The sequence below is a fragment of the Eucalyptus grandis genome, chromosome 3, assembly GCF_016545825.1.
Source record: "Eucalyptus grandis isolate ANBG69807.140 chromosome 3, ASM1654582v1, whole genome shotgun sequence".
NCBI lineage: Eukaryota > Viridiplantae > Streptophyta > Magnoliopsida > Myrtales > Myrtaceae > Eucalyptus > Eucalyptus grandis.
In genome coordinates, this window is record NC_052614.1 from 12565832 (window position 1) to 12590594 (window position 24763).

The 24763-nt window shown below is 38.8% G+C and overlaps 1 pseudogene; it reads right to left on the bottom strand.

The window, feature by feature from the left end:
* Positions 1 to 5016: 5016 nt before the first annotated feature.
* LOC104436580 lies at positions 5017 to 23484 on the bottom strand (annotated as a pseudogene).
* Between the last annotated feature and the right edge of the window lie 1279 nt (positions 23485 to 24763).

Consider the following 24763-nt stretch of genomic DNA (forward strand, 5'->3'; position numbering starts at 1 on the left):
GCAAATTGTTCTAGGCCAGTACCTCTTGCACAGACAAAAGTCTAGACTTAATTGGTTAATATGCTCGCAAGGTGTTTCATGGGCTCTCAATGTCGCCATAAGTCTAAGACTTGATAATTCTCTTTTTCTACGTTTGCATAGTGATTTTTATTGCATCAATGAAAGTCACTTTGGGAATATTCTCTAAAGTAAGATTACTTTAATCAAAACACTAGGCGCAAAAGAAAAAAAAAAAAAGGATCGATACATTTGATTGGGGTGTTGAGAGATTTCCAATTCAGCAACTTGAAATTTTTTTTTTGGTAAAGTTCAGCAACTTGAAATTAATCCTTCAAATACCCAATCAATTGTGTGCAAATTATTCTAGGCCAGTACCTCTTGCACAGACAAAAGTCTAGACTTAATTGGTTAATATGCTTGCAAGGTGTTTCATGGGCTCTTGGATAGTCGCCATAAGTCTGAGACTTGATAATTCTAAGTATGATTACTCAAGATTCACATAGAAACCTATCCGGTGCAACAATTCCTTGCTTATCTGGCTAAATACTTTGTATTAAAAATATTTAAGAAGTAACTCGTCGAAATAGATTCCTATTGGGATTGATAGCCATTCTTTAGGGTATGGTGATGATAATTGATCATGACTGGACGAAGGGTCCATGAATTTTCCTGCAGCTCCCAATTTCCGAACTAATAAAATCGAATTTTCTAAAGATATTTTTCGATTTTCACGTTCAGGAGTGATGGAACCAGCTGTTTCCGCTGCAACAACAGCTTAAACCACAGCAGAGAGAGAGAGAGAGAGAGAGAGAGAGAGAGAGAGATCACGGCATATGTTTATGCTGTCGCAATTCCCAGTTAATTTTGCTTGGGAATTAGTAAAGTGTCAACTTTGAGAAATTAAAGTGCGCACGTGAGGCTGTCCTGTAACCCAAAATTATTGGCGCAGCAATATCAATTTTCGCATCTCCCGCCCTAAAATTTCCCAATGTCTCCCTTCCCTCGAGGCAAAGAAACAGGCACCACGCTCCGTAGGTTTTGCCTCTGAGAAAATATCAATTTGATTGACCAAAGATGCTTCAGCCAAGAAAGAGAAAATATAGTGATTCAAATCAAAGAAAACGAAGTGAAGGAGTTCGGTCGAATTGATATGAATCGGTATCATTTTAGTCATTTGTACCCTTGAAAAGAAGCTATCGATCGAGGGGAAAACTAATCAAATTTTAGCTAGAGAAAGGACAACATTATATCCATTTGAGTCATGCCTCTTTTCTTATGCCTAAACAAGGCCTTTGGAATTTTAGCGATGCCATTTGTATCTCTCGATTATCCAAAAAGAAAAAAAAATTTTTTTTTTTTGTCTAGATGTGGAACTCTTCTCAATTTTAGCTGAAATTACTTCGAAACACTCGACGTTTTCTATAAATTGGAATTGATTTTACATACATAATAAGTATAATCTCTATTATAAAACCCAATATCTATCACCATTAATTGGGACACGGGCAGTCTGTAAACGATGCTATATTAAAACCCTTTATAATTTGATATACGAATGCTCATTTTATGAGCAATTGCACTTTATGATTCCTCTCCTTATCAAATTCTTGTTACAATTTTCAATTCCCTTCTGCGAATACTCTACGACAAATGGTCCTCCCAGATGCTTTCCATTTATGGACATGCCTAATGGAATCTTCATAATGCCATCGCCCGCCCCCATTTTTATATATCTTTGTCTACATTAATTTAATAATTCAGTCTTTTACAGTTCAGCTCAGATTCTAATTTTCACTTATATTAAAATAGTTTTCTAGACCACTTGCTGTAATTAGAGGAAACATGAGGAACGCAAAGCAATGGCCAACATAAAACCTCATAAAGGCAATGCACGAAGAACCTATTAAAAAGGGTTTGCTTGCACACCTAATACTCACGCTTTCTTCAAAACCAAGTGTGAGCTTTACTACACAGTAAATAAACAAATAAATAATGTCACTGCTAGATTTGAGGCCAGCCTATTTCCAACCCCAATTAAAAATAATAATAATAATTGAATTAACGAGGGGACAGAGTGGAAAAAGAAGAAGTGGGTCCTCGATAAATTTGACACGATTTTGCCTTTGCTCATGACAACTACTGTGAAATGGGCCAACGGAGGTTGACTTCTTTGTGGGAGGAAACAATGCATCTGCTTGTGGGGGAAGTAGGCGGTGAGTAATAGATACAAAAAAACTACTTTTTAATTAATAAATCTCTAGACGCAAGAAGGGTTTTCTTCTTTACTTCTTACTTAGTCCAAGTCCACCCTCCCCCCAAATGTTCCTGGCAACCCTATTCAATTAATTTTTTCTAATTTATTTTGTTATCTCTTTGATTTTTATCAAGATTAGAGGTGCTATGCTTTTTATGGCTCGTGCAAGTGAAAAATAAGAAAACGTTATAGGAGTGGAAAACAATAATGCCCTTTGATCAATTCTGATATTGTTCCTCAAGATCTTGACTTGGAGTCTTGTAATGAAATGAATCTTTGGTTTGATATCTTCATTGCCCTAACGTAGGGACTTGAGAAATTATTGTAATCATGATTGGAATTGCCATTAGGGCAATGGTGGTAGCCTTTAATTTATATCTTCTCAGAGCAAATTGAACAATGTTGGCCTTAATAAATATTGCTTTCCCTACTTCTTTTATGACAGGGTGGGCTGGACTTTAATATGCTCAAATAAAATACTAAGCGCGACCTTGATTAGGTCATGAAGATCTGTAGGACCAGAGCTATCATTTCCCTTTGTATATACCCCACAGATTCTCTTAGCAATATGCTTGTACGCGCACACAATCACCTCCAATTGGGTTTGACAAATAGAAATATAGACGACCTTTTATTACCCAAAGAAAAAGGGAAAAAAGAAGAAGAGAAAAATATGTACAAAGTTCAGTCATAGGGTCCACGATTTTCTTTAAAGTAAAGTTTAAGTACATTGGAAAATAGGACACCTAAAGAAATGACACAAGGAATTTGTGGGGTAGGATGAATGCACAAGCAAAATAAATTGAGGGTAAAAGCTGATTCTAGATCATACATATACGTAAAAAGAATATAAACTCCATAATAGGCGATGGAGAGTATTTCAACTTCGTATATGTGTATTTCAGTTGCTTTCAACGTGTAATTTGACCTTAATGGAGCATTCACACCCCCCCCCCCAAATTATTGCTTCTTAATTAATTTGATTACTTGGTAACTCTCCAATAATTTTACCAAGAAAGTGTCAATTGTACATATTTGTTTGGCTCATAATTATAAGGGGTCATATATAATGACAACTTCTTTATATACACGTCATTCGTGTTGGTCGTCTGTCTTCATTATTAATTTTTTGATGGGATAGCAGGCTAAAAGTATATATAAATGCATTAGTAACAAAAATAGCCCCCGCATATTTTATATATATATACTTAGCAACTTTTAAACACATGCGCACATATTTATAACAAGTTGGTTCGAGAAAGTTGCACGTATATGGTGGTTGAAATGCCATTGTCAAAGACTCCATATTGGATACACGAAAAGAGACATTCAAACCAAAAACAATACGTGCGTATATGATAGATATTTCGATGGCGTTTATAATAATAATAATAATTATTATTATTTTTTGTGGAGGACAAATGTCGTTGAAATACGAAAGTCCATCCAACTTCGCGGCTTAACAATAAATTTTGGGATTGTCCTCGATTATTATTAGCAATAAAGCTGGAATATAATTAGTACTTTTCTGGATTAAATATATAAGAAATTGGGTATGCCGGTCCGAAAACTGACAAAAAATTTCATTAGTATTTGGACTCTATCTAGCAATAATTCGCGTGCTTGTAAGTCCAGGAAACTGTCGGACGATGACGAATAATTGATGCATATTTGGACTAACTGTAATATGCACGAATTATTATTAGATCACGCATGATTAAATCAATTTTAATTTTTTTCCAATTCTCTACAGTGATTTTCTTGAGATGACGTCATATGTAATTCGATACGATCAAGGGGCTCGCGTTGTAGTCAATTCGCTTAGAGGTGAAAAGACTCTTTGGTTTTTTGATTTGTCAACATTTCCTAAGACACAAATCTCTCGACGTGGCGACACTGAAATCCTCGCTTAAGCTTCTAATCCGCATGACTAATAGATACGTCATTTCATAAATAGCACATCGGTCGAAAAAAATACTTACTCAACCAATCTCTAATGCGTAAAATTGGAGGTCAAAGATGATTCGGGACAACTAATTTTTCTTCGCCCTTCCATCGGGACCATACTTGCCAAGTTCACAAGTGACACGATTGATTATATCATGCGTGCAATTTAAGCACTCCGAGTAATAACCACATAAGTCCATCAAATAATACCATTTTTATTGTGGAAATTAGAGGAAAAGGGGAGGGAAGAGAAGGGGAGAAACAAGAAGAATATGAAAAAGGAGAGAAAGGGACAGATATTGTCTTTAATCTATATAACATCGCCACTGAAAAGAGAGAGAGACGGCGAGAAGGAAGAGTCTTCTTCCTGTGCTGCTAATCTCCAAGCCAAAACCCCAACCAACTTTATCATTTCATCATGTTCATTTCTCCAAAAGGTGAAATCGACCCGCTCTGACTATTCATGAGGAACAAGTGACTTGCGATCTGTATCCACCTCTCTCTCTCTCCCTCCCTCCCTCTCTCCCTCTTTCTCTCTCCCTTTCAGTCACAGACAGGCAGAGGACGACTTTTTCATCTTGGGGAGGACCATCGAAGGGCGTTATTTATATTATATAATTTTTAATCGTTTTGCCATCCTAAACGAAAACTAAAGATAGCCCCCCCAAAAGGGTTGGAAAAAAGAAGAGGAGGAAGAAGACAGGGAGGGACAAAAATTGACGAGAACTTGAGGAGAAAGAAAGGTATATAGAACCCCGTTCAAGGTGGGGGTTGGAAATTGGCAAAAACTAGTAAGAGGCCTAGCTCACATTTGCTTTTTTTTTTTTTTTCCTCTATGAAGAGAAAGAGGGCTTCGAAAATAAACGTATTCCAAAGGAGGGGCAAAAGAGAAAGATGAAAAAGAAAAGGGGTAAAAAGAAGAAGGAAGAAGACAAGGAGCGAGCACACTAAAACGCAAAACACAAATGACAAACCCATTTCTTGCTTTTCTTGCATTACTAAGACATTAATATTGCCACAACAAGGCCTCAAGACCACCGCCGATGATGCCACCCTCCGTCGCTGTCGTCTGGTCGCCGTTGAAGTAGTCGTAGTCCTGACCGTACGGTTCCGGGGGATAGGCCCAAGCGTCCGCCAGGTCCGCGTAGATGAAGTCGTTCATCACGCCCGGGTCACTCATCATCGGCTCGAACCCGAAGTTGGTCCCTAGTCGAGGCAGCTCCACTATCTCCCCAAGCTCTTCTGGCGCAGATACGTCGTCGGCGCAAGACGATGACGACAAATATGAGGACGAAGAGGAAGACGTCGTCGGCACGGAGCTGGGCGGCGACAATGCGTCTGAAGGGGACGGCGTAGTGGCGGGGGCGGCGGCGTCGGCGGCGGTTGCGGGGATTCGGAGACGCCGGTCATGGAGGCGGCCTTGGCGGCGGCGGCCTGGACGTCGCGGGGGCGGAGGAGGCGGGGCGGGGGAGGGAGGGGGCGAGGTCGGGGAAGTTGAGGATCGCGGAGTTGCCCTTGATGGCGAGGGCGGCGACGTCGTGGGCACGCGCCGCCATCTCGGCGGTGGAGAAGGTGCCGAGCCAGATCCGGTTCTTCTTCCTCGGCTCGCGGATCTCGGACACCCACTTCCCCCACGTCCGCATCCGCACCCCTCTGTACACCGGGTGCTTGCTGCTGTCCCGCCCCCTCTTGGCGGCACGGGCCGGGCCGGCCGGCTGGGCGCTCGCGGGCTGCTGCTGCTGCTGCTGCTGCTGCTGCGGCCCGACGAGGAGGAGGAGGACCCCGACGGCCCCGGGGGCGAGCTGGCGCCGGAGGACTCCGGCTCCGAGCTTGGTGGCTCAGCCATTCTCTCGTGTTCTTGTGCAGAAAATGGCAATCCAAGCGAAAGAAAAGAAGCCGATCTTTTCCCCCTTCTTTTTCTTTTTTCCCCCCCTTTGGTGGGTTCAATGACTTGTGGTTTTCGTTTCTCTCTAGTTGGGAGTCGAAGCTTTGAGAGAGAGATCGCTCCACGAGGGAGTGAAGAAGAGAGAGGGGGTTTTAGTAGTGAGAGAGAGAGAGAGAGAGAGAGAGAGAGGAAAACGTGCAGGTTCCAATGCTGACTCCGGGCTCGACCGACCTTTTTAACCCATCATACTCTTTAATGACCCGGGCCATTTATATACTCGCCATTCCCCACCATATGTATAATTAAAACTCCCCTCCGGAAGTGCATAAACTATTCATTCCGTATGAGGAGGTGCTTTCCCTTGCTAGTATGGCTCCGTCCTGGCTCAATTAATGATGATGCTTCTCTTCTTAACCGCTAAAGCTCAAGGCGCTCTCTCTCTCTCTCTTGTTTCTTGTTAACCCCGGGCCCGACTGATATGGAGACCATTTGGTATGGTTTACTCGTGTCGGCTTATGGTGTGTAAAAGAGGATATTTGTCGAATGTGAGATAGCTAGTACGAGTACCTAGAGGGGGGTGAATAGGTATACACAAAAAATTTCTCGATGTTTGCACGATACTTAAACAATTAGAGACTTTGCAACAGTTGAAAATTCAATCGCAAGACCGAGTAAGGGAAAGAGAGAATTGAACACTCGGTTTATAGTGGTTCGGCTTGATTCAAGCCTACGTCCACTCTTCGCACCGACAATACCATTGGCTGGATTCCACTATGATCAAAGAGTTGTTACGGTGTTGATCTTCCTTGATTTCTAGGTGTAGATGATCTACCACACTTGCTCAAGGCGTCACCAAGTATAAACACTCTCGGTATACAATTTCGCTCGTCTCAACTAACAATCAAAGGATCTTCGGACTGGAATTTTCTATCGATCACACACTTAAAACACTAGAACGTCTTCCTTTTATACTCCTTCATGCCATCATAGCCGTTGGCACTTACCAAAGGAATTCCTCCAATCTACCCGTTGGACGGAATCAATCAAGAAGATCATCCGAGCTATATAAGGAATCGATGATAGCCCATCAATCTGTTCGCCCATACAATCGGGATCTCGGTTTCCAAGAATAGAATAATCCAAGATTATTTAGGTCGACCATCGGATCTTCAATCGTTCTTAGATAAGATATAAAGAATCCGAAATGATTATCCAACCAAAGAATCTATCCCGAGAGGATAGGATCAAATCCTCAATCATAAACCTCGACTTTGGATTTCCTTCAACACTTGGATTAGAAAGACTGCGTCGGTGAGAATAACTTTGAGTCTTGAGTCTTGAGTCTTGAGTCTTGAGTCTTGAGATAACAGAGTCTTGAGACTATAAAATCTTGAGACTTTAACTATCGATATCCAGACTTAGATCGATAGAAATGTTTTGTCGACTTCAAAATATTCTCGGAAAGATTTCTCCAACAATCTCCCCTTTTTGATGGTGACAAAACTTTCTTGAAGATTTGAACAACTTTGACCTGCAAAAACATTTCTCAAGCAATATGGCTAACTCATAAAGATTAATAAACAACCAGACTCTGCATCCACAAAGAAATTGGTTAGTCTTTCATGAGTAATACCATGTAACAATACTTGATATAAATGCAACCCGTCAAGCATCAAAATCCACACCCAATTCAATCTAACACTCAAGTTCAAGTTCTCAAGTCATACTCAAAAATAAACATAACCACAAAAAGTCAAATAAATAATGTTTGTTCAAATTGGTTCTCCCCCTTTTGTCATCATTAAAAAGAGGGTGAGAAAGGAGTCATGTCCGCTTGGGAATGCGCACGATCTGGAAATCCCCAATGGACTGGACTACTCCTTCGAGCTTCTTCGGATCTTCTCGCAGATGAGCTACCTCTTCTCTCTTGGCATTGGCTTGAAGTTGTAGAGAGAGGTCTTTGTATTTTTCTTCAGAGAGACTGAAGATGCTTGTCCAAAGATGCTTCAAGACTTGGATTTCACAATCCGAATATATATCTGGTTACGCATTTCCGAAGAATATTCATGATACTACGAAGATCTACGAGAATCATCCGTCACGTATGCGGCATTGGCTTTCTCGGATGGTGTGTGTGCGATGATGGCGCTTACGAACGGTCTTGCAGATTTGGAATCGTCGTATCATCTTCTTCGAGCAATTGAGAGACTCCGAGCTTCTTCCAGGTCTTACGGAGATTTTCTTTGATCTTCAGCAGCATGAGGTGGAGACCTCTCTTGCTCGCTAACTCCCCCTGTCTCTAGGACATCGAAAGGGGAAGAGTGATGATCAATCTCTTGATTTCCCTTCTCTCATTTATCAGCAGACCGATCTTTTACTTCTTCTTTTTCTTCCTCAACTTCTTTCTCCTTCTCTCTCGTTCTTCTTCTTCTCTCTCTGCTGAAGTTCGTCGAATAAGACACGAACGTCTTGTTCTTGTCGGTCTTTGGAATAGTGGGATCTTCATCATCTTCATCTTCATCCTCATCCTCCAGGATAAGAATTCTTTTCCTCTTTTCGAAGAAGCACTAAATGCCTTCTTTCCTTTTCCTTTTGAAACAGTACTGGAGATTTCACTTTGAATTTCTCCATTGCCTTAGAAAGTTCTTGCGACGCATCTTCATTAACATTTTCAACCCTACCACCATCTTATCACACGGTCGAACACAAAAAGTATGTGGCAGTTCAATATTCGGATGTCGAAGATCTTGGTCACCGCACCGTGGATAAGGCAATTGTCCTTTGTCTTTTGACACGATTACGTACATATGGAAAAGAATAGTGTGCGGGAGAGAGAACTTCCGTCCCGAGTTGATCGCATACATCAACTTTGCTTGAAAAAGAGACACGAAGTCTTTGAAGTAGACTTAGGTCTTAGACAATTGATCACAATCTTGTGAAGCACAATGTTGATAGCGTTCATTCGGAATAGATAATTTTCTTATCTACATCCCTATCTTTGACAAGATCCAGTAGTAGTTCGAGCGGTGAGACTTTAATTGGGAGATAGCGTCCCCGTTCAACTCCAACTATGTCTGCCAACATATTCACATCTACCACATAGACTTTGTCTCGAACACTGAATGAAATTCTATTCTCATCCAAAAAGCTAAGATTTGAATAGAAATAAGCAGTCGATGATCATACCCGTCTGTAGAGTCGAGCGAGAAAGTCTCAAGTTGAAGCAAATTCAACTTCTCTCTTAGGTTCAAGTTGATGGAATCCGGAAGTCAAAATCGACACTTCTAGGGTTGATTACCCTCTTTCAACAGACTGTAATACACTTTTTCTTGATCCTTGGATTTAAACAAATCCATCCGATTTCCTTTCGCCTTTGCCGCCACACCCATTCTAGGTTCAAATTCAAGGAACATTTTGTCATCATCATTTGCGTCAATCAGATTTTGTCCTGGCATACGAGGATCTCTTGGAATGTTCGCAAGAGCTTCCTCACGCTTTTCCTTTTGGGGCAATTCCCCATTCCTCCATTTTCTTCAGAAAAAGATACTCATTCCCATAATTTTTGTCCTTAAGGAAGTCATCTATGTAGTTCAATGGAGTACCTGTGCTTTTCAATGCACAATAAAGTTTATACAAAAAGGAAGGCTTTTGAACTCTTACTGGGTCGGCATCCTCGATTATCTCTTCTTCCAGATTATGACTTTCACTTTGTGGGGCAGGAGATGCTGAATGACGTGGAGGAGAGCGAATCGGACTTTGTCGCTGACCGGATAAGTCTTCTTCCTCGGTGAGATCGAAATGAGTCGGTCCCTTCTTCATTCTTTGTGGTCCCCCTGTTCGCGATTCTTGATGATTTCCTTGAAGACGACATCTTTCTTTGTCTATTGGAGGATTCCTTCACTTGCTTTCCCAAGAAAAATGACCACTTTCTCGACGATGAACAAAGAGTAGAAACAGTATAGAGAGAAGAGTGCTTTTTAGGGTTTTGAAGATTTGGGAAAAACTGTATATATAACTTAGTTTTTGAAAAGGGAAGTTCAATCGGTGCAATGGAAAGTGAACGATTACTTCTTTTCAAAATCTATAACTGCCAAAATTATTAAACAAAAGATCGTACCTTTTCGACTAAATGACAATTAGTACCTTTTAGAAGAAATACAACTTACGTCTTTATCCACGAATGTCCGAGTCTCGGGACTTAGAGTCTAAGAGATCGAGTCTTTAGAGTTGGTGAGTCTCTAGACTTTAACTTCTTCAAGCTTCAAAATGTTGAGTCTTGAGCGGATAAAGTCAAACCGATTCTTCTCCAAAGGCTTTGTGAATATGTCCGCTAGTTGACTTTTGAATCAACAAATTGGATCGAGATTTCTCCATTTTGAATATGATCTCTAATAAAGTGATGTCGAATCTCAATATGCTTTGCTCTTGAATGAAGGATTGGATTTTGGTGAGATTTATAGCACCGGTGTTGTCACATCGATTTACGTGCATGAGTCTTCAATGCCAAAGTCTTGTAGCTGTTGTTTTATCCATAGAATTTGCGAACAGCAGCTTCCAAGAGCTACATACTTCTGCTTCTGTTGTTGAAAGAGCTACGGTGCTTTGTTTCCTCGAAACCAAGACACCGTTCTGTTTCCAAGTAGTTGACAAGTTCCGAAGTGCTCTTTCTATCGATTCATAACCGCCGATCTGCATCCGAGTATCCTAGAAGATTAAAGTCTCCCTTCTTTGGATACCAAAGACCGATGCTTGAAGATGAAGCAACGTATTTGATAATTCGTTTCACGGCCGAGATGTGATTCTCTAGGATCGATTGAAACCTAGCACGGATACAAACACCGAACAAAATATCGGGTCTAGAAAGCGTAAGATAAAGAAGTGAACCGATCATGCTTCGTGTACAGCTTTTGATCTATTTTCTTCCCTTCTTCATCCTTGTCTATCTTCCGAGAACATGACATTGGTATGTCGATCTTTTTGCATTTTTCCAATCCAAACCTTTTGACAAGATCATTCGCATATTTTTCTTGATGGATGAAAGTTCCTTCCTTCATTTGTTTCACTTGGAGTCCAAGAAAGAATGTTAATTCTCCCATCATACTCATTTCAAATTCATCCCGCATAGATTAATCGTCGTACCAAGCTCGAGGTGCTTGCTTTAGACCATACGAGCCTTTTCGGTCAAGACGAGTCGGCTTCTTTGGGTCTTCAAATCCAGGCGGTTGTTCCACATAAACTTCCTCATGGATAAATCCATTTAGGAAAGCACTTTTGACGTCCATTTGGAATAACCTGAAATTTTTGTAACAAGCAAACGCAAGTAATAGACGAATAGCTTCTAACCTTGCAACGGGTGCGTAAGTCTCGTCATAGTCTATTCCTTCTTCTTGCGTATACCCTTTGGCCACGAGCCTTGCTTTGTTTCGCAAAATGACTTTTCCTTTTCGTTCATTTTGTTCCCGAATACCCATTTGGTTCCAATAACAGTTTACCTTTTGGTTTAGATGTCAATTCCCGACATCATTGATGTTGAACTGTCTAAGCTCTTCTTGCATAGCTTCGATCCAGCTTTCATCGAGATAAAGCTTCTTCTATGCTTTTTGGTTCAATTTCGAGATGAGAGCCACAAAGACTAGATTCTTCATGCCTTTTGATCTGCGGATTCCTTCATTAAGTTCGCCAATAATAAGATCTTTGGGATGACTGGATTTGTGTTTCCAGTTACCGTGTTGATGATCTCTTTCTTTATTTGATTCTCCATGATCGTCTTGATGATGGACTTCCCGAATCGAGATGCTTCTTGAGATGTAGACATTTGAAGATCTAGAGCGGATTCGATCTCATCAGACCGAGTCCGGCTGGATTCATCTTGCACCGAGTCTTGGAATTTGACATTCATTGATTCTTCCACGACTGGCTTTTTTGTTGTAGACTCTGTAGGCTTTGCTTGATGTAGAATATCCAAGGAAGATGCCTTCATCGATCTTTCTTCAAACTTACCAACTCGATCATTTGCATTTTTCAAAATAAAGCATTTGCAACCGAACACATGAAAGTATGAAACAATAGGCTTCTTACCTTTGAACAATTCATAGGGGTTTTATCAAGAATAGGTCTTAAAAAAGACTCTATTTATAATATAGCAAGCAGTTGAAACGACTTCAGCCCAAAATCGTGAAGAAATTTTACTTTCAATTAAAAGTGTTCTAGCCATTTCTTGAAGAGATCTATTCTTTCTTTCCACAACTCCATTTTGCTCGGGTATACGGAGAGGAGAACATGTGATTAACACCCATTTATCACGAATCTCGTAAAATCTTGATTTTCAAATTCACTTCCATGATCTGTTCTTATACTAGAAATAGCACATCCTTTTTCATTTTGAACCTTTTTAGCAAACTTTTCAAAGTACGAAAAGGTTTCGATTTGTTTGCTAGAAAATATACCCGGGTAAAACGAGAGTAATCATCTACAATTACTAGACAATATTTCTTACCTCCAATGCTCGGGTTCTTGTTGGTCGAAGAGATCCATATGAAGCAAGCTGTATTACATGATTAGTAGATACATGATTTATTTGTTTAAATGAATTTTTATCTGCTTTCCCGAATGCATGGAGTACATAAGTCGACTTTTGGTATGGCAGTTTAGGTAGACCTCTAACAAGCTGCTTTGAAGAGATTTTGGCTAATTGCTTCTTGTTGATATGGCCAAGCTTTCTATGCCATAGAATTGCTTCATCTTGAATTGAAATTAAGCATTGTTCTTCATTTGGCTTTACATCAAGGAGGTAGATGTTTCCATGCCTTCGACCCATGAAAGATCGAGTCGAATCTTTGCTAATTCCAGAACAAATGCCTTCTTGAAAGAAGATCTTGTAACCAGTATCACACAATTGGCTAATGCTTTGAGTAGATTGTAGTTGAGTCCTTCCACTAGAGAGACATTGCTTATTGTGAGATTTCCAATTTTCGCAATTCCGAATCCCACAATACTTCCTTTGCTATTTCCTCCGAATGAAACTTTTCCACCATTCACTTTAATAAGCTTTATGAAACACTCGAGTCTCTGTCATGTGTCTTGAGCATCCGCTGTCAAGATACCACTTTACCTTCTTTTGACAGACCTGCATTCAAAAAAGAGTCTCAAGCTTTCTTTGGTACCCAAATTTTCTTGGGTCCTTTCATGTTAGTAGGATAAGCATTATTAGGCCATACTCTCTTCACGGGCTTCCAAACCATAGGACACTCTTTTCAAAATGATCCTGACATTTGTTACACTTAGAACAACTTAAAGCATTTCGACCTACGGCTTTACAAAAACTCTTTTGAAATGATTTTTATAAGCCTCTTTCGATGGTCTTTTCTTAATTCTTTCTTTTACTTTCGGAAAATCAATCAAAGGGATTGTTTCTTCTGTCATACCTAGACCCGACTTATTAAAGTAAGGTCTTTGGATTGAAAGAACTTTTTCAAGTTTTTCGGACCCTATTGAAAATTTCTTTGAAATATTTGATAAATCAGTTTTTAAGAAAGCATTTTCTTTTGAAAGATTGTCTTCACTCTCTTTAAGAGTAGAAACATTCAAGTCTAAATTTTTACCTTTTCTTCTAAAATGATTTCCTTTTGTTTTAAAACTGAGTTTTCCTTTTAAGTTCGGAAATCCTTTTAAGAGAAGTCTTAAGACTAAAACATAACTCATTAATATATTTAGAGACTTTGACAGGGATTTTATAATTGCTTACCTCAAATTCACTGCAGTCGATCCAGTCCGAGTCCGATTGCGCCATTAGACACGAGGTTGGCATATTCCTCATCACTCTCTTCACACTCAGATCGCTCCGGGTTTCGGCTTTAAGAGCTTTTCGAAATTTCTCAGCTTTTCCTCTTTTCTTTTTCGAAGAGGGCGGTTGGGTCCGATGTGTCCCTTCTTTTTACATTCGAAGCAAACTACTTCTTTGTTTGGTTCCTCATCATCAACGAGACTTGGTCTGCTGTCTCACGAGAACTTTGTTTCTTTGGGATAAACCTTACGCCTTTTCTATTCGGTTTTCTGAATCTTCTTATCATGAGGGCGAGCTCCTCATCATTCATATCATCTTCAGAATCTGCATCATCAGAATCATCATTTGATTTCAGTGCAATAGATTTCTTACCTCTTGGATCTTCGTCTTCATTAATTCGTTCCACTTCGTAAGACCGAAGAGTTCCAATCGGTTAGTCTACGAGATAATGGCATGATTCTTTGCGTCTCTCTTATTGAAGTCTTTATATGATTCCAATCCTTGGAGAGTCCACGTAGAAGCTTGTTCACCTTCATGGGATCAGAAATTTTTGTCCTTGGTTCTCAAGACCATTGACAATATACGTAAAAACGACTAAACATGTCGGTTATAGATTCTCTGGTTTCATTTTGAAGGATTCATATTGACCAAGAAGAATGTTAATTCTGGTCTCCTTCACTCGATTTTCCTTCATAAGTGATATGTAACCTGTCCCGGACTTCTTTTCTTTGTGACACAAGAAGATATTCTGTTATATTCGATTGGTGACAAAGCACAATATAAAGAATAAATTGCTTTAGCATCAAGTGCTTGTCTCTTGTTTATTTCTTCTTGAGACATTCCGCTGGTTTCAACGGTTTCTTTTCCTCTTTCGGTGTTTGATGCAGCAGCAATAGTGATTCCTTTTTCCACTACGTCCCATTCCGGAGGATCCTTTGATCGTAGGAAAGCTTTCATCTTGTTCTTCCGGATGTTGTAATCCTTTCCATCGAAGTAGGGAGGTCTGGTATTGCTTTGCCCCTCCATCGACCCGGTGCTAGCATACTAGCCATGGATCTTTTACTCAAGTAAAACACTTCAAACAAAGTAAGAACACGAGCTCGATACCAATTGAGATAGCTAGTACGAGTACCTAGAGGGGGTGAATAGGTATACACAAAAAATTTCTCGATGTTTGCACGATACTTAAACAATTAGAGACTTTGCAACAGTTGAAAATTCAATCGCAAGGCTGAGTAAGGGAAAGAGAGAATTGAACACTCGGTTTATAGTGGTTCGGCTTGATTCAAGCCTACGTCCACTCTTACGCGACGATGTAGATTGGCTGGATTCCACTATGATCAAAGAGTTGTTACGGTGTTGATCTTCCTTGATTTCTAGGTGTAGATGATCTACCACACTTGCTCAAGGCGTCACCAAGTATAAACACTCTCGGTATACAATTTCGCTCGGTCTCAACTAACAATCAAAGGATCTTCGACTTCTGGAATTTTTCTATCGATCACACACTTAAAACAGCTAGAACGTCTTCCTTTTATACTCCTTCATGCCATCATAGCCGTTGGCACTTACAAAGGAATTCCTCCAATCTACCCGTTGGACGGAATCAATCAAGAAGATCATCCGAGCTATATAAGGAATCGATGATAGCCCATCAATCTGTTCGCCCATACAATCGGGATCTCGGTTTCCAAGAATAGAATAATCCAAGATTATTTCGTCGACCATCGGATCTTCAATCGTTCTTAGATAAGATATAAAGAATCCGAAATGATTATCCAACCAAAGAATCTATCCCGAGAGGATAGGATCAAATCCTCAATCATAAACCTCGACTTTGGATTTCCTTCAACACTTTGGATTAGAAAGACATCGGTGAGAATAACTTTGAGTCTTGAGTCTTGAGTCTTGAGTCTTGAGTCTTGAGATAACGAGTCTTGAGACTATAAAATCTTGAGACTTTAACTATCGATATCCAGACTTAGACTGATAGAAATGTTTTGTCAGCTTCAAAATATTCTGGAAAGATTTCTCCAACAGAATGCTCGAATCACAGCACAAACTATTGACGGTACAGCCGCAGCTCTATTAAACTGATGCTAATTGAAGAGCGTACTATGTTAATTCGTGAGGCTTTAGTTTGACTTCAAGGCTCAAACCAATGAAGCGCATTCTGAGATTATACATCGCCTCTAGTGGGGCGGTCGCCTCGGCCGATCATTGGAGTATGGACCATAGGAAGCAGTTATTTGCTTCCATTCTACTTATTTTACTTTCTTTGTTATATGTAACAATTCTTTACTTAAAGGGTTGGAATAATTCGTACTCCCTTGTGATATCTAGAAAGCTGGGTCTAGTTAGGAATTTTTGGTAAGGATCCCTTGTGATATCTACAAAGCTGGGTCTAGTTAGGAATTTTTGGTAGGGAGGTCGAAGTATGATACCGAAAGCAAACTTAAAGCTTTTGTTAATAAATGTCTTTACATTACATGATTATAAAGTTATTTTCACCATTGAAATTGTTTTTTTTTTTTAATAACTATTTTGCCGAATGCCCTTTTCTTTTAAGGTACCAACTGCGTCTTTTCAAGGTTGTTTGGGTCCAAAATAGAAATTGCAGTGGATATAAGGTCACCCTTTTTTAGCCGACGCTTAATGTTGACTAATGTAACGATATTTAAAGTGGAAGAATATGTAAAAGAAATAACATTATTCAGTGTTGTCCTTTTGAAATTTTGGACATATGCTTGTGGAATGTCCCTTATGTACACTGCAAACTTCCATGGCGAGCTTAGTTAATAGTGAAATTGTTAGATCATCGTTGAATGTTAATTTGTACAACCTGAACTATCCAAATCTTTTATCCATTGATCCTATTGACTGACCTTATTATATTGCCGCTATATGGCCTTTTTAGTGACTATTTCTCTTACTCAAATTATATTTACTTCATGAAGATGAATAATTTGAAAAATATTTCTTAAAAATGTTTACTTTTATCGCTCATAAAATGAATAAAATAATTTTTTTATTGTCCATGAAAATATCTATATATAAATTGTAGTTGATAATGAATGTATTTTTTGATTGACTAATTAATTCAAGCGATATAATCGATCATTTTTTAGGAAAATATTTTTGAGATATTTATTCTTTGTGAAACAAACGGGCTTTAGTAATTATTGTCATGTTAATGCAGTAAAAACATGAATTTACGGTAAAAAATATCTCGTGGTAACCATCTAATGGTCAAGTGAAACATTCTAAGAAGCAACAAGAAAGAAAACTAAATTTAAAATAGGAAAGAGCTTCATAAAAGACGTAAAAAGATAAATATAAAAGAGAAAATTAGAAAAAGAAAGTGGGTGGGCAGACGGCGGCCATGCAAGCATTGTGGATTCTCTAGGGGTTGCTGCTTACCACACCTAAGAAGCACCAACATTCTCCGGAAGCTTTCGTGTCGTGTCCGACATGCTCTGACATGCGGTCAACGAGTATTAGGAAATCCGACACGCGATCAATTCTTCCTGATATGTGAGTCCGAAATTCTAACACGCGATTCCAACACGCACGAGATTAATTTAAAAATTTTTAATACTTGAGAGGTCAAAATATAAAAATATAAAAATAATAATGAAAATAACAAAAATAAAAGGGAAAGAAGAAAATTCTGATTATCAAGTTTCTCATTTATGAGTTTTGACATTCCTATGAGTAACGATGGAACGCCTCTTTCCTCACTGGTGTCGCTCCGCCGCCCGCGCAGACTTAAAGTTGTGATTTTTATTTATTTATTATTTTTCCATCTCTCGTAGGCGTCGCTAGTAAGTTATCTCTTTTGGTTTATGTCATTAGTTTGTGAGTTATCTCTTACATTTTCCATGGCGAATTTAGTTATTTCCTTTTCTATTGGTCGTCCTTTGAAAGTTCTTGTCCTAGATTTTCATTTTTCTCGAACCTTGGTTTGTAGAGGAGCTCTAAGCCAGTCTATATCATGAACTCCGAACTCTATCTGGGACTATAAGATATCTCACTAATTTCCAATAAGTGTAAGAAAACATGACATGTTCCTTCAAATTTACTCTTTTGTGTTTGCAATTTTCAAATTTCTTATTCAATCTCTGTCAAATTAAAACAATGAATGATATTAACAAATGTTGAATTAATATTTTTAGTATAAATTAATTCTATGCTCTTTTTATTATTTGTTTTTGCATTCATCTATACAAATATATATTTAATATATAATGTGTCGGAATGTATCAGAATTCTTTATTTTTTTTTTAAAATAACGTGTCGGCGTGTTGTGTTGTGTCGTGTCGCGTGTTGCGTATTCATGTCGGTGCTACATAGGTTGTAACACCTTTTTCGATGCTGGGTAAAGGTCACGCAACCCTCGCCATAAGAAAAACAAGGTTCTAGGAGAGGACCGCTTGCACTCTTCCATCATTAGGGGCTTGCACTCTTCCATCATTAGGGGTTCGAGTTATTCTCATAATAACTTTAAATTAATTCATTCGAGATATTATCTATCTTAACTTTTTCCATATTGAATCGCATTATTTTATCTTTTGGCAATCAGCTAAATAATTCCCCATAAGTTGACCTATTTCGGTAATGCGTTGATCTTGCTTGGTGCACGATTCAATTGATTACTATTTCATCCACCACTTGGAAGCTTATCGGAAGCCTATTGGAAGCCGTTCTTTATTCGGGTCCTCTCGCTTCATCGATCACTCTCTACCCTCGTTGGATCGATCGTTACTCTTCTGATGTTTAAATCGAATACCAAGCTAGTGAAGTTTTCTCAGTGGAAGATTTGGTATTGAAATATGACTCGAAATCATGAATTTGATCACAAACCTATGCATTCTACTTGCAATTAATGTGGGTCACACTTGATGTTTGGAATTATTCACTTATAACGGAAGACCAATCGTGAAAAGAAATAAGATTCATTGATGAAATAAACAAAGTATGTCATGAAAAGGCTCACTCGAATCTCCACGAACGTGGCATACTGCAATGCAAATGATACCGCCAGCTCCTTACAGTCAGCATTTACTGCACAAAACAGTGATTTTACGATTAAATGAAATCTGGCGTACGACGAATTCGATCTCACAATGAATGAGTCGATGACATACGAGAGAAATGGAAGGGGAAAGAAGTTACGCCCAGGGCGCCCGATGGATTACGAGAATCGTCGCCCTTGGCTTAACGAAGGCCTCTCGAGCGAATCAGGGTCCCTGGCGAGACAGGGCCGCCTGCAAAAGAATCGTGCATTTCTACCTTATTTCACGTCCATCAATTATTGTTTTCCTTCCACTTTCGATCTGCCTCTGTCTGTACTCAATTGCATCTACGAATTCAATTAGAACCTTCGTATCCCTCTTTAATTTTCCACCCACCTAATCGAATCATCTTGCCATGTTCCCTTCTGTCCTCCTGATTGTTCTTTTTTTTTTTTTCCTTTTTATCCGGAATGGATGCACTAATGTTCATGTCTAAGCACTGGCCGTGGTGATTAGGGGTCGCGCTCAGAATAGATTTTTCATTCCTTCCGCCGCAATCTGCCACCGGCAGATGGACTGTTTCCGAGCACTGCGTTAGGGGACGCCAAATCCGTGCACTGCTGAAACTCGTTTTGTATCATGTGGTCGACTGTACATTGATTGGTGACTTGGTGTCTTAATCGAAATCGTCATGGTGGCAGAACTTTTCCACATCTAAGATTCCAACTCAATTATTCCAAAGTTTGAGCTCAAAATGTTGCGGTGGGAATATTGATGGAACATGAAAATGTTTGCTATATGCCTAATTGATGTTTCCTTTCCTTGGGAATATTGATGGAACATGAAAATGTTTAATGAATACAAATATCCCAATCTATGTAAGCAATGCATTAAATGATATATCCATCCAGCTCTACCAAGTGAAAAAATTGGTGATCAATCTCCGTGAAAGTTCGATTCTGGTTGAACAATCCGATTGTATTTTTTCATCTTGCCGAAACGAACACGAAAATGGGCGGTGCAAACAAATTGAGTGGAGAAACTTACATCTCTGGGGCATGGCCTGAATGATCCTCAACAAGATCGGTCTAATCTCAGCATTATCCATGAAAGCAAGTGGCTGTTCATCTTCGTTCCTGTGTTATCCATGGTCACTATGCTATTTATGATACTGGCGTTGCCAAATGTACACTCCCGTGGATCGGGCTGTGTGCCAACCCATTTTTGGGCTTCGGTTCTTCAATCAATTCCAGGTCGGAGGTGTTAGGAAATTAGGGTCTTTGGGGTAAGTACCACCATGCTTCTTAAAGATACGAGTCGAAAGTCTTCAATGACTCGGCCCCAGCAGGCGTGATAAGAAGAAGAGCGCAGGTAAGCACTGGGGCTTTCGTTCAATTAATTGTCCAATCCCAAGATAACATACTTTAGTCATGCAAGCGAAAAGGGCCCTACAGGTTCTCCTCAGCAGCTCCTGAATTTCTATGTCATATTCCAGATTTTTAACTCAAATATTGACATAGATCTAAGAGGCTGTTCAACCTATTTTTGGTGTCTTCTTACGGAATGTTGAGGACGTTGAATCTAAACACACATCACCTATTGAGCAAGTCATAGCTAATGAAGAAGGAGATTACAATGTGTGTTCATTACTAATGACGATATGAGATTCGATAATCCATTGCTAATCATTCTATTTTGATATTGAGATAGATTCGTTCTTATGAGATGAGAATATGTTTATCATAGCAGTTTGTACTTTATTGTTCGTAATATGCTTTGTTTTAAACCTTTGATCTATTGTCTTGAGAAATGAATGAAATATTCATTTTCGATAAAAAAAAACTCAGGTTATTATTTTTATTTTGGCAAAGAAATCATTAAGAACTAATGCATTTAAAAAAAAAAAAAACCGTGCAGCACTTTGCTGAAGATAATTGCTTACTATTGAAGAATTTAAAACTCATTTATATCTCGAATTTTCCTCGAGAATGTATTTTCCCAAATTATAATTAGAGCTTATGACTCTAACAAATCTAGGGCAATTAGAGAGGAAATTACCGATTTTTTTTTTATAAAGTTTATTGCACTCGTGTCAGTTCAATTATAAACCTTTTAATTTAACCAATTTAGTTATAAACATTTTGACAATTTACTAATTGAGTCATTATAATCAATTTTGGCAAGAAATTGCTAACATGGATGATTGTCATCCTATGTGGCATAGTTAGCACTTACATCTACAATTTCTTGTAATTTTAAAAAACATTGATTTAATTATTTTTCTTTTCTTGTTTTTTTTTTTTTTTTTGCTTCTTTTTTTTTTTTCATTGTGTCGCTAGCTGTGAAGGTCTTGCTTGTGGTCGAGGGGCCATGAAGGCCTTGGAGAGGCCATCACGACCTTGTCAATCGAGGCTACGAAGAACCTTGCTAGATTTGGCCGAGGGCCGCATCACTCGCAGCTAGCACAACTGTGAAGGCTCACACCTGTGGCCAATGAAGCCGCGATAGTCTCATCCATGGACTTCCCGACCTCACTGGTGGCGGGCAAGGCAGAACTCGCCTAGTCTGGGCGAGCCTTCAAAGCTGAGGAGGGTCACTGGCATAAAGAAAGAGAAGCAAAGGAAAAAGGAAGAGGAAAAGGAAAATAAAACATAAAATAAAAAACCATTTTTTTAAATCACAAAAATTGTACATGTTACTACTGGTTATACCATGTAAGATGATTATTATCAATTTTAACAATTTTTGTCAAAATTGACTAGAAGAAATCAATTGACAAATTGTGACTATGACTAAATTGGTCAAATTAAAATATTTATAATTGAATTAGTAAAAATGTAATAGGTTTATGATTTTTTAGTAATTTTCGCGATAACTAGATGAAGAAACTCCTGAAGTTGTTTCGAGTGGCTTTTTGACTTATGATTTTCTTGAATCTTTCCGTGTATATACTTTGATTTTATTTAATGCAAGATACCTGAATATTTCCCTAGAACAACATAGGCAGATTCGCAGATAATTGCTTTGTTCATAATTTGCAAAACATGAATCATACTAAAAAAATTTGACAGGAAAGTAAATAAGTAAATATTCGCTTATTGATTAGTTGCAACAAGCAGGATGGGGCCTGTTTGATTCGCTTTACTTTAAGCGAAAGTTAATTGTCCACTTTTGCCAAGACCAAAAGAAATACTGTTTGACTAAAAGGAATTACGCGGAATTCCAACATATTGACCCTAAAAGTCCTAGATATGATTTTGACGATTCAGGGAGTTCAACATTGACTAAAAGTTAGATCTCAGATATTTAGAAGTAAAAAGTCAAGAGAAATGACTACTGAAGATGGCACGAGAACAGGTACTTATACATGTAGTAACATATCGAGGAGTACTTACTCGGCATCTAGCTACGAACACGAAATGCTTTGAAATCCTAAATGAATCTCTGCCTTTTCACATGGAGTGGACAAGAAGAAAATAGGAAAATTATCAAAAAAATTCTTAAGTGTATTATATTTATGTCATTTTGTTCTAAACTTTTTAATTAGATCAATTTAGTTATAAATTTTTTGATAATTTACCAATTGAGAATCACCTATGTGGACTCTAGTCATCCTACATAGCTTGATTAGCGTAAGGCGACCGACGGTGACATAGATAATTTTTGTATTTTTTTTTTTTTTAAATTTTGAACTTTTTCCCTTTCCTTTTTTTTTCTTCATTGTGTCAACAAGGGTGCTTAGGCCATGATTGAGAAGGCCCTTGCCTGCGGGCAAGACAACCCTAGTTTAGATCTAGGCGAGGCTTCCATGGCCAGTGAGGGCCTCACCTACATCTGGTAAGAGCTTTCATGGCCTCGCCGGCCGAAAAAAAAATTGTAAAGGAAAAAAATAAGAGAAAAAAAATCCAAAACATTATAAAAATTGTCTATGTTAGCATTAGTTGTGTGCTATGTCAAATGACTAGCATCCAAATTCTGACTTGATTGGCAAATTATCAAAAATATTATGACTAAATTGGCAAAATATTGTCTCGTTACCATAAATTTAGGGGAATAATTATTCAAATAGTACTAAACTTATTGTACGATAGCCAATTTAGTCATAAACATTTTCAATTGTGTTAATTTAGTTCTAAACATTTTGATAATTTGCTAATGTAGCAATTCTAGCCAAATTTAGCTGAAAATGTTGACGTGAATGCTGAATGTCTTACATGCACAGTCGGCGCCGATGTGAATAATTTTTGTAATTTTTTTTTTTTTGCTTTTCTCTTCATTCCTTATTCTTTTTTTTTTTCCTTTTTCCGGACGTTAGCCCAAGGCCTTGATAATGGCTAGGGCTCCCTCGCCGGCCGTGATTGGTCTCTAAAGCCATCCATCGGCTTCAGCACTCAAAGGAGGATTTGCTCACTCTCCGCCATTGGCACAGCTTCGTTTCCACATCAATGACACCCGATTCGAGGATTCTGATGGCGGCAACCTTCGACTCCAATTTTTTCCCTGCTTGATCGCCGGGAAACTCAAATCCGAGCCGCGGCAATCGCTCTTCACGGCCGTGTTCGCGCAGCTCTCGCGTTCTCGAAAGCCTGTTCGACACCATTCCCGAAACCCTAGCCACAAGGTCGAGCTCGCTCACTCTCCTCTTCGACTTGTCTCCATTGAAGTCAAGCATCCTTGGCAGCGTGTCCAGGAATCCTCTGATCCTCGTGAGGAAAGTGTTCTCCTCTACCTCTCTCGTGAAGCCGATCCTTAGTAGCGATCTTCACATTCGTGTTGGCGTGGCCTTTCGCGGAGCTCTTGTCCCCCCACCCGACGCTGATGGAGGGAAATAGGAAAAGATTAGAAAACTTTTAGAAATACAAAGAGCCGTCTATGTCTGCGCAATTCATGCCATGTAAGACGGTTAGTGTTTACATAAGCGATTTTCGTCCAAATTTTTTGGAAGGACTAAATTGGTAAATCGTTAAAAGATTTAGGACTAAATTAATCAAATTTAAAAATTTAAAACTAAATTAGCTGTTGTGCGATTTTTTTTGGACAATATGTTAAGATTTTTTGACAAACGTCAACAATCAATGACTGTTATATGATGCAAAGATGCTTCATGCAACCTCACAAATTATTTAAAATATCGTAAATTGATATTCGAACCCCTATTTTATACGAATCTTTTTTTTTTGGTTGGTTTTTTTTTTTAATACAAATCTATAACGTTTCCTATAATTTCTTCCAATTTATCGAACCAAATTGACCTTGTTGACAGAATTTAGAGTCAGTAAGGAGAAAAGTTCATAAAAAATCATAAATCCTAGTAAAATTACAAAGATCTCAACTGGTGCGCAATTGTATCACAATCCTTTCTAGAAAAAGTGAAATCAAGTCACTTAGAAATTGCTCGTGAAACAACAAAAACTTGTGTTAGACGTCGCCTTGTAGAAGCAACCACTAGAAAGTTCTGATTGTACTTTTTTTTTTTATAAATAATGTTGAGGTCTCGATTGTATTGACCGAGAAGTTTTAATAACTCAATTGCACTTTGCAGAAAATTTATAGGACTTTTGATGCGAGTGGGGCTTATAAAGATAGTATGTTTACTGTGCTTCTCCCTACTTTTTTATCTTTGCCAAACTTTAATAGGACGGACAAGATCCTTCCCGTATCTTTCCAATTGGCCCTCTGCATTGAGTATCGACCCCTACGTCAGGCCGAAAACCGAACGAGGACAAGTGCAAATCGATGAAATTAAACGTGTAGTGCAATTTGGAGATGATTCGCCAGGAACGGATGATTGAAATGTACGTGACTTGGCCCAACTTATGATAGCGGTCACGATTTCTTTGTTTTTTAGTTGTGACTCCATCATTCTTGTACGGTCAATA